The sequence below is a fragment of the Lepus europaeus genome, chromosome 12, assembly GCF_033115175.1.
Source record: "Lepus europaeus isolate LE1 chromosome 12, mLepTim1.pri, whole genome shotgun sequence".
NCBI lineage: Eukaryota > Metazoa > Chordata > Mammalia > Lagomorpha > Leporidae > Lepus > Lepus europaeus.
In genome coordinates this window covers 73,098,900-73,108,229 of record NC_084838.1, presented here as the reverse complement: position 1 = coordinate 73,108,229, position 9,330 = coordinate 73,098,900, and the positions used below count along the sequence as shown (strand labels likewise).

Sequence of the window (9,330 nt, the reverse complement as noted above, 5' to 3'; positions counted from 1 at the left end):
CACTTTAAGGCACCCCAGTGACAGCAGGGTGACCAAGGAAACACAGGTGCATCACATTTCCAGAATACTGCATTGGCTAGGAGCACATCCGAGCGGTACATCTATACATATCACCATGCAGCGAACTGCCATTTCAGAGGCGGAAAAACTGGAGAGGCAGAATTAAGTTCATAAATATTTTGTTTTCTTGTTTTGATGCAGCGCAAAGCCAGAATGTCTAAAACTCCACGGACCTCTATTGTCAGCTTCAACCATCACCAAGCATAGTACTTCAACCCTAAAGTCTCTGCTGTGTGCCATACTGGCTTTCAAAAGTGAGTGCCTTTTCCCCGTGTGGCTGCCACCAGACTGTTAGCATACCCTCAGCCCTGTGTGTTTCTCATCTCAGAAATGGGATGCAAGGCCCCGGTCCTTTTCGTTAACTGGATAAAGTGATAGATTCCATTGTGATTTTGTCCACATTCTCCCCAGTACACATACAGAGCACTCATTAATGCTAATGGAATTTGCACAGATGTATTGAAGGGGAAATGTAGTTGCTCATGCCTGTGTAATCCTTATTTTCTTATGAGACCTTGAGCAGTACCGTACACTTGGGTGCTCAATAGCATCTATATCTTCTTATTCTGAACCTCAAGTAACTCAGATTAAAAATTATACTGTTCATTCCTAAATACAGTGTCCTCTCCCCCCCACAAATGGGACAGGCATTTCTGCCTGGATTTCTATGATTCCAAGAAAACTAGTACCTGAAAATAACTCTTTAGTGAAATAAACAAACCAATGTTATAGTAACAAGATAGGCTTAAAAAAAAAAATCTCCCTCCTGAATTAGTAGAGAATGTATTCTCATTATTTTTTTTTAAAGTCCGGATTAAATTATCCATATGCATCTCTAGAGGAGTGAATCCACAAGAGGAGGAAGAGAATTGAAAATAATCATGGTGAGTTGAGATTCTAGCCCTGCCAGCAGAGGATGTTGGAAGAGCACTGACCAACTGGATGTGCCTGAGGCTCATGGAAATCCAGACCACCTACTTTCCTAGGTGTTGACCTTCACCTGCGATGACTTCCTAGTTATTTTGTTCTTGACTAGTCCCAGTCCAAGTAAAATGGACAATAGCGAAAAGATGCTTCCATACTATTTCCATGATGGATTTCCACCACCAGAACAGCTTCCCATCTGATGTATTTCACAGTTTTAAGCTAAAACAGACGTACTATAATATGCTTGTGCTTCTGGCTCAGGTGCTTCATTTGCCATATGTTTGTGAAATAACCCAAGGAGATGTTACAATTGTACCTTCCCCATGGGACCTGAATAAAACATACCCACAAAGAGTTACCTAATTATTCATGCCTGCCAACAACATCCTCACCTAGTAATAAGGTGGTGCTTAAAATGAGACAATAGTGCTTTCAGTCTTGAGAGATGTCAGTGCCACTTACTGTTTCAAAAACAGAAAGTCTTTTGCATTTTTTGAAGTAAAGAAAAGATCCTTGGCCTTTAAAGCAAATAGAATACTCTGCAGGTGGTATATTTGGTATTCTCAGGGGGGCAAATTCTGCAGTGCTGATCAACGTTTCCTGGAACTCACTGGATTGATGTCCATGTAGCCACGATGGAAATTAGTGACCTAAAAGCCGATGGACTCAGAAATGGCTACACGGGCCATGTTACTCCTTTATGAGAGCTTCATAACCGGCAAATTGCTTTCATATATGTTGCTACGTTTAGTTCTTATAACAATCTCTGAAACACCTGTTGCAGCGCTGGTTTTTTTTAGTACTGATTAGCCAAAAGGGTGATCATTTTTTTAAAAATTAAAAAAAAAAAGTTGGCGGGTGTCACGGCTCAATAGGCTAATCCTCCGCCTGCAGCGCTGGCACACCGGGTTCTAGTCCCGGTCGGGGCGCCGGATTCTGTCCCAGTTGCTCCTCTTCCAGTCCAACTTTCTGCTGTGGCCCGGGAGTGCAGTGGAGGATGGCCCAAGTGCTTGGGCCCTGCACCCACATGGGAGACCAGGAGAAGCACCTGGCTTCTGACTTCGGATCAGCGCAGTGTGCTGGCCACAGTGCGCCAGCTGCAGTGGCCATTGGAGGGTGAACCAACAGAAAAGGAAGACCTTTCTCTCTCTCTCTCTCTCTCTCTCTCTCTCTCTCTCTCATTGTGCACTCTGCCTGTCCAAAAAAAAAAAAAATGTTTTCTGTGGTCTTCACCAAGGAGTACCACTTCCTACAATGCACATTTCTCACTTTCAGAGCCATTGCCAACCTGTAAGTTTTCCTCTTTTCCTGTTATTTGCATCCTTTTATCCTATCATTCTTATCTTTTAAAAATGATTCTCTTCTGACTCAAAGGGAATAATCCTGTTTTCATTTGGGGGTTAAGAAGAGGAGGAATTCACATTAATGGTTAAGATATAGGCTAACCATCAAAATGCAAATTTTAGTGAGGCTCTGGGCTAGGGCAAAGGTCCTCTGAATAAAGCATGATGTAGGCTTATACTTATCCACCATTAAATCAACTTAAAATAATGTGGCAAAGATGAAGATATCAGCCAATAAACCTCAAGTGGTGTGTTAATTATATGTTGGCTGAGGTACCGAATGATATGAGGGCTTAATTTCCTTAGGGACTATAATAAAATGCCCAAATAGTCACATTAGATTAGAGGTTCTTCTTCCCAGGGGTAGAAATCTCAAACAGGAAACAAAAGGAGAGAGAGAAGTGAAGGGTTTTGCTTCAGGTCACCCACATTATAAACAGGTGTCCATGCCAAGTCACCTGTCTTCAAGTTGTTAGTAAAACAACAGGGACCAGCAAATTGTCTCTGAGCTCTGCTTTCCTGGTAATTCTTAACAGTTCTTGATGATTCAATGTGTCATATCTCACATCTGTATATAACAGTTCCCCTGAGAGGGAGAATTACTATGAGGAAGTAATTAAATATTGGTCTCATGTTGGGATGAGAGAAATTGAAGAGAAAGTTTGTAGAACAAGAAATTTGAAAAATTACATTGAAAAATCGAACTCCACAGGGTTTTTCCCTGTCCACACACACTGAGACCAGGTGTTAACAGTTGGAAGAGTATATTCTTGGCCTTGACATATGATGGGTCTCAGATGAATGAATGAAAAACCTATGGGAGCTGAAGGATCTATTAATAGGAATTCTAAAACCCATCTCCCTGAAGAGTATCTCAGTAGAGTATATACACAGACTGGATGTAATCCCTTTCCCAACATCTATTTCAGCTAATTCATTGGCATGGTTTGACTCCATTGGTCAAGGACATCACCATCATGATAGATAGTTCTTAAAAATACTCGCATGTCCCAGAGGTACCTTGAAAAATGTACTTTTACTACAGCGTAATTGTGGTCCGCATACATTTAGCGTGTCTCAAGGGTTATGTATGTAATCAAGAAGGCATTCCTGATTTTAGTTTTGGCAGGGCATGCTTTGAGATTCCCCAGGCTATATTTTTCCCCACTCATTGCAATTATTTGCATTTTAAATACATATGTATTTATATTTTATACATATATATTTATATGCAAATATTTATATGTGCATTTATATGTATATCCCTAATAAAAAAATATACCCTTCCCCATTCACTAAATGTTTAAGTGCCTACTAGTGTACTACATGTTATGGATACAAATTTGAGAAGCCAAAGACCTTCTCTGAAGGCATTTAAACAGATAGAGATTCAGACTTAGAAACACAAATATAGTGAATGCAATGGAATGATCCACAAAGTTGAGTGCCAGATTAGGATAACACATCCAAATCTGTCCTAAAAAACTTCCCAGAAGAAGGAAAATATGAATAGGTGTTTTCCAGATGGACAAAAGAGTTTAAATTGTAGCCTGTGAGTTATGAGATGACAATGATCAGTTATAAGCAAGAAATAAAATCAGCTTTTTGCACTTGAACTCTAGGACCACAATGAAAAGGTGATTAGAAATGGGAGTTCCTGGAGGCTGGATGAATGTAAAGGGCTGCACTGCAGTGATTAAGAGAGTTGGTCAAATGGTATCATGGCCCCATTCAATATGTGAGATAAGCAAGAAGAAGAAAAAATAGGATAGGTTGTTTAGAAAGCAAGTAAGGATTCAAAGGCTCTGAAGGTTTAGGCTTGAGATACTGGGTGAAGGATCTAAACATGCACTAATGTGGAAACTAGATGAGGGAGAATAGATGTTGTGGACTATTCTGAAAAACAGACTTGCAGACTGGGGCTGGGTACAAAGCAGAGAGGAGCATGTTCAACTGGGGATGTATTGCATTTTCTGTGTCTGTGGGACATCCAGGTGGAACAATTTCAAAGATTATTGGGCATACAGGACAAGAACTAGGGGTAGAGGCTTAGATGTAAAACGTTGGTAGGGATAAGATCTCCCTGCAAGTGGGAAATGAAGACACTGACATTTAAGGAGAGGGCAGCGAAATAGAAAGCAGCAAAAGCTCTGAATGAAGGAGGTAAACCGGGAGAGGCAGAAGGGAGGCACGTCACAGAGCCAAAGCCAGAGCACCAAGAGTGCAACAATGGCCAGAATCACAATGCTCATTCCATGAGCTTAGAAGGTAAAGCAAGGCAGTCCGTGCAGTCCCATGGTCAAGTCAGGTTAGAATGGACCAACAAATGGGTGCTGTGAAACCATGATAGTAAATTCAGATCACACTTTCTACAAAAATAGTTATCAAAGAAAAGGGGTGCTAAGTCAATAGGTCATTAAAAGGGGTTTTGTTTGTGATGTGTTTTTTCAATAAAAGAGATGAACATAATTGTGAGCTGATGAGGAGTCACAGAAGGATCGTTGAAGCTGGGAAGAGGACATTGATAAAGCAGATTCCTTCAGGTGGAGTAACATCCACAGCCCCAGTGGATGTAGTTCCCTTAAACAGGAAAATTGTCTTGTGCTGGAGACAAGGACAAGGGAAGGATGGATGCAGATGCATTCGAGCTTCTGGGTGAATGGATGGGGAATTGAAAGAAGCAATCCTGAGAGCTGCTGGTCCCTAAGCTAGAAGCAAGGTCATCCCAAAGAGAGAAGATTGAAAGTTTTGAAGAGTGGTGAAGGTTTGGAATAGCAGCTGAGGGAGATGGGAGATGCACATATAATAGGACTGCGAGGAACATTGAAGGCACAACTGAGATTAGTTTCGCTCCAGATTTATGGTCTCCATTCTATATGGTTGTGATTTTTCTTTTTTCTCCAGCAGAGCAGTGTTCCAGGAATGTTTATAGCTAAGGAGGCTCCATGGAGGATTGCCTGAAGGACATGAAGTCCATTCATCTCTCCAGATAGTTTAGATTACATCTCAAGATCAAGGTAAACCAGCCAAACTAACACTTGAGCCATATTGTTTTGGTCCCCTTTACTATTACTCACTTAGACTGAATTTCTTTTTGGCATTGGGCCTTAGCTAACATTGAGAGCCCCAATAAGAAACAGCCATAGGCCTCTCCACATTGGAAATGTTCAGAAAGAAAGGTGCTAACATGTGTACCTTTCAAGTTCCACTCATGAGGGCACAAAAAGCCATTTCACGTAGACCCAAATGCCAAGAAACAACTGGTTTTTCAAGAGTGATGACAATATGTCTGTGTGTTTGCCTGGTGCAAAGCTAGGTCTAGTAAAAAGCACAGGCCTGAACCCAGAATGTTAGGTCCCTAGCCAGGATCCAGCACCTTGGAGTTGGCTGACCGGGAGTCTGTTAACTTCTTGGTGTCTTGAGTTGCTCATATATACAATAACAAAAATAATTGTGTCTATTTTATGAGGTCACGGTGAGAATTGAGACAGTGGATGTCAAAATGTTCAGCATAGTATTGGACAAATCATAAGCCCACAATTCAAATCAGCTGTTACTATTTACCTTATAACTGATCTTTCTTGGTTTTGCTTTTGTATGTTTTTTCCTTCTTTCTCACTGTGGCATGCCTTTGCATGTATTAATTTACTTCTGGTCTCCAGTGAATATTATTTTTCCATTTGTTCTTTACCCACACTTCACTTGTTTTTGTCTGATTTCCACCTAGCATTATATTGGAATGAAGCAGAATATAAGAAAGCAGACCAAAGGAAGTCATATACCAAACAATTTCTATGAAGACTGTTGTGTTTCTTTCTTTCCTTATTTTAGGGAGAATGTCAAGGATGGTGTAAAGGACTTGGAACTTTCTTATCCCATATTTTTATCTAGAAATGCTGCTTCCTTGAAGTCTGTTTCATCTGATAGTGACTTTTCTTGTAATTATTCTTGATCTGACTCCTATAGGGATTTAACCTTGATTCAGCATAGGCTCAAATACTTTTTATTTTTTTATTTTTATTTTTATTTTTTTTGAGGCTGGACTAGGCTTTTATTTTCAGAACACTGGCGCCAGGGCCGGCCTTGGAGCGGCCTCGGGGCGGGGGCTTCACAAAACCAACACCACCACACAGGTGTCCAAACTGGGGAGGCGAGGCCGCCCGGCAGGAAGGAGAGGGTCCCGCGGCGGGCCGGGGCTTCGGTCTCGGGAGGCGCAGCTCACTGCTTTACCGCCTGCCGGCTGGCTTCTCCAACTGGCCTCGGCCGGTGCCCAGGATCCCGCCTCGGCCTGACCACCAAACACACCTCGCCCGGCGCCGCCCAGGCCGCGGCCCTTCTGCTGTTTCTGCTGCTGCAGACCCCCGCGCCCGTGGCCCTTGGCCACCACCTCCTCCTTGACCATGGCGGTGATCTTGTCCGGGATGCGCAGGTACTTGATGGTGCTGCCACGGATGTAGCACTCGGGCATCCGCCAGAACTTGTCCCCGTCCCTGGACGTGCAGATCTCCTCCCACAGGTTGATGTTCATCCAGTTGTCACAGCTGACCAGGTGCCCGTTGTACGCTCCCGGTTCTTGAGCTCCACCAGCTGAATACTTTTTACTTTTTTAAATACTTTTAACTGTAATTGTAGGAAGGGACAAATTATTGCAGTATGTGGAGCAGCAGTTTAGCTCTGAAATTGGATCTGGATTTGGAGATCACAGGGTGTAGATTTAGACACAAATTCCTCCACTTAGTAGCTCTTTGCCTTTGGAATCTTCTGGCCTCAGTTCTTTTCATGGCTGAGTAGGGTTGACAATATTGATATGGCGGTGTGGTTGTGAGAAATAAGGAAGGGGATTCGTGGAAATGAGTAGAATCGGCTGATAGTACAGGAGGCAGCATTTAGATAGTCATTCAGCTTCTACTTGAAAGACTGGGCCAAACAATTCAGTCTTCTTAAATATGTGTATGCTTAAAGGCAACCTGGACATGTTTACTTTATTAAATTTAGTTATTTGAAATGTGAAATACTTAGGAATATGCGGTCAAAAGTTAAAACCAAAGCTCTACTTCTTTTTAAGAATGTTTAAGAAGCTTCACCTTGGTATCAGAATATCAGCTTAGCCTCCAGTGTCACAGAAGAAACATGAAAAGTATCCCAGATTGTGTTCTCTGCTTTTAACTAAATCAGTACTGTGAGAAATCCCTGATACACAGAGAGGTCTGCCTCTTCTCCGGGCAGGTGATAGCTTTGTTTCTGTTTTGTTCTGTTTTCCTTATTGCTGCATAGGCCAGCACGTGCCTGCAGTTGACAGGCAGCTTATGTTTTGTTTTAACTGGAAGTATGTGGGCATGGGATGCTTCATCCCGGGTGTTGATATCAAAAGGATATATGCCAATTCTTTAAGGAAATGGGAAGACTTCCTTTCCTGTACCTCTCCCGCCTTTCAAGACCAAGGTTGAAAACCAGAGGGCACTCGGCTGTTGGCCCACACCCCTGAGGAATCGGTGCCAGGCAGCAGAAAAAGCGCCCAGCTACCATGGTTGGTCTTCAAAGGGGTTCATTTATTATATTGCTCAGTGCCCCACAGAGTTGCTCCAAGCTCATAACTGCCACTGATTTCAAAGAGAGCTCTGAACTTGCATACGCTCCACAAGGCACAGTGCAGGATGAGAAATAGGCTGAGTGGCTTTAAGCCACGTTCAGACTTTTTTTTTTAATGTTCGTAAATGTCTTTGGCACCATCACTTTCACATAGAAACCCACTTACCTCCTGCCGCAGAGTGTGAAATAAAACCGTTTTCAAGCCTGGGTAGGGGACAGTCTGGAAATTGGGCTAAATCTTGAAACTGCATGAAGACAGAAAATGGGATTCACAAGCTGGAGCTAAGCTCTCACCAGACCGTTTCCAAGTCAGGCCACTGTGATACTCTGTTTTAGACACTATCAGTCCCGCCCTTAAGGAGTTAGGGCAGAAACCTCAATATTCTCAGTAGCTTCCAAAGGGCTCCGGGGTTAGACTCAGGGCCCAGAGATAGTTTCATAGTGGCAGAAAGAGGTGATCTGCTGAAGAAGGGGAGCGCGACCTTAGCTGGGGCCCGCCTGGGACTCGACTGGCACAGCCCAGGGAGATGGCAAGTAAGGGGCTAGCATCTGCCATCTCCCTTCTTTGCCTGTAGGTGCCCCTCCGAGCCAGATGTTTATGGGAAATACAGCAGGCCCTATCGGAGGCTCCCTCCTTGACTGCCAGCAGGAAGACCAGCTCTCTTCCCCAGTTCTGTCCCTGTCCTCTCTGGTCACCAAGACAAGGAGGAAGAGTTCCCTGGCACTCAGCAGTCAGTCTGCGTGCCCCAGGAATCTCTCAGTAGGTAACTCTCCAGGGAGCCCTGGCAATGGCTCTATGAACAGCTTGCTTGGGAAGGGTACAGAACAAAATGGTGTCCTGGTCACTTTCACTATTCAAACTGCGCTCGTTAAGTCTGGGGAAGCATGCGCCACTGGATAACATCTTTAATAGGAAACAGAAAGTTATTTACTTGGGAGAACAGGAGTTATGAGAAATCACATGTGGGTTCTTCAAATCTGGGGGCGGCCTCTGCACGGATGAAACCCTTCACTAAACACCTTTGAGACAATATTGCCACATGTTTACCTGCTGTAAATCCTCGCTCTTCATCTACTCCTTCAGCGAATACTTACTGAGCATCTGCTAGGTGCTGACGCAATTCCAATTGCTGGGATACCACAGCAGACAAAGCAAAAAAAAAAAAAAATCCCTGCCCCGTAGCTCATGACAGAGTGGGGAATACAGATGATAAGAAATTAAGAAAGCTGATAGGGTTAAAAGTGTTGTGGGAAAAGTGAATAGGAGTGAGGGCCTAGGAATGGCAGGGTAAGGGGTGCAACTTGAGGCTGGTGATAAGAAGTGTCCTGGAATGAAGAAGCCTTAGGGAGTCTCACTTTAAGTGTTTGTCTTTGTTTCTTAGTTTAACATTCATGGAGAGTAACTTGGAAT

At 43.3% G+C, this 9,330-nt stretch overlaps 1 pseudogene; it reads right to left on the bottom strand.

Annotated features, from left to right (window-relative positions):
* Positions 1 to 6,556: 6,556 nt before the first annotated feature.
* On the bottom strand, positions 6,557 to 8,991 carry LOC133771027 (U6 snRNA-associated Sm-like protein LSm4; annotated as a pseudogene).
* Between the last annotated feature and the right edge of the window lie 339 nt (positions 8,992 to 9,330).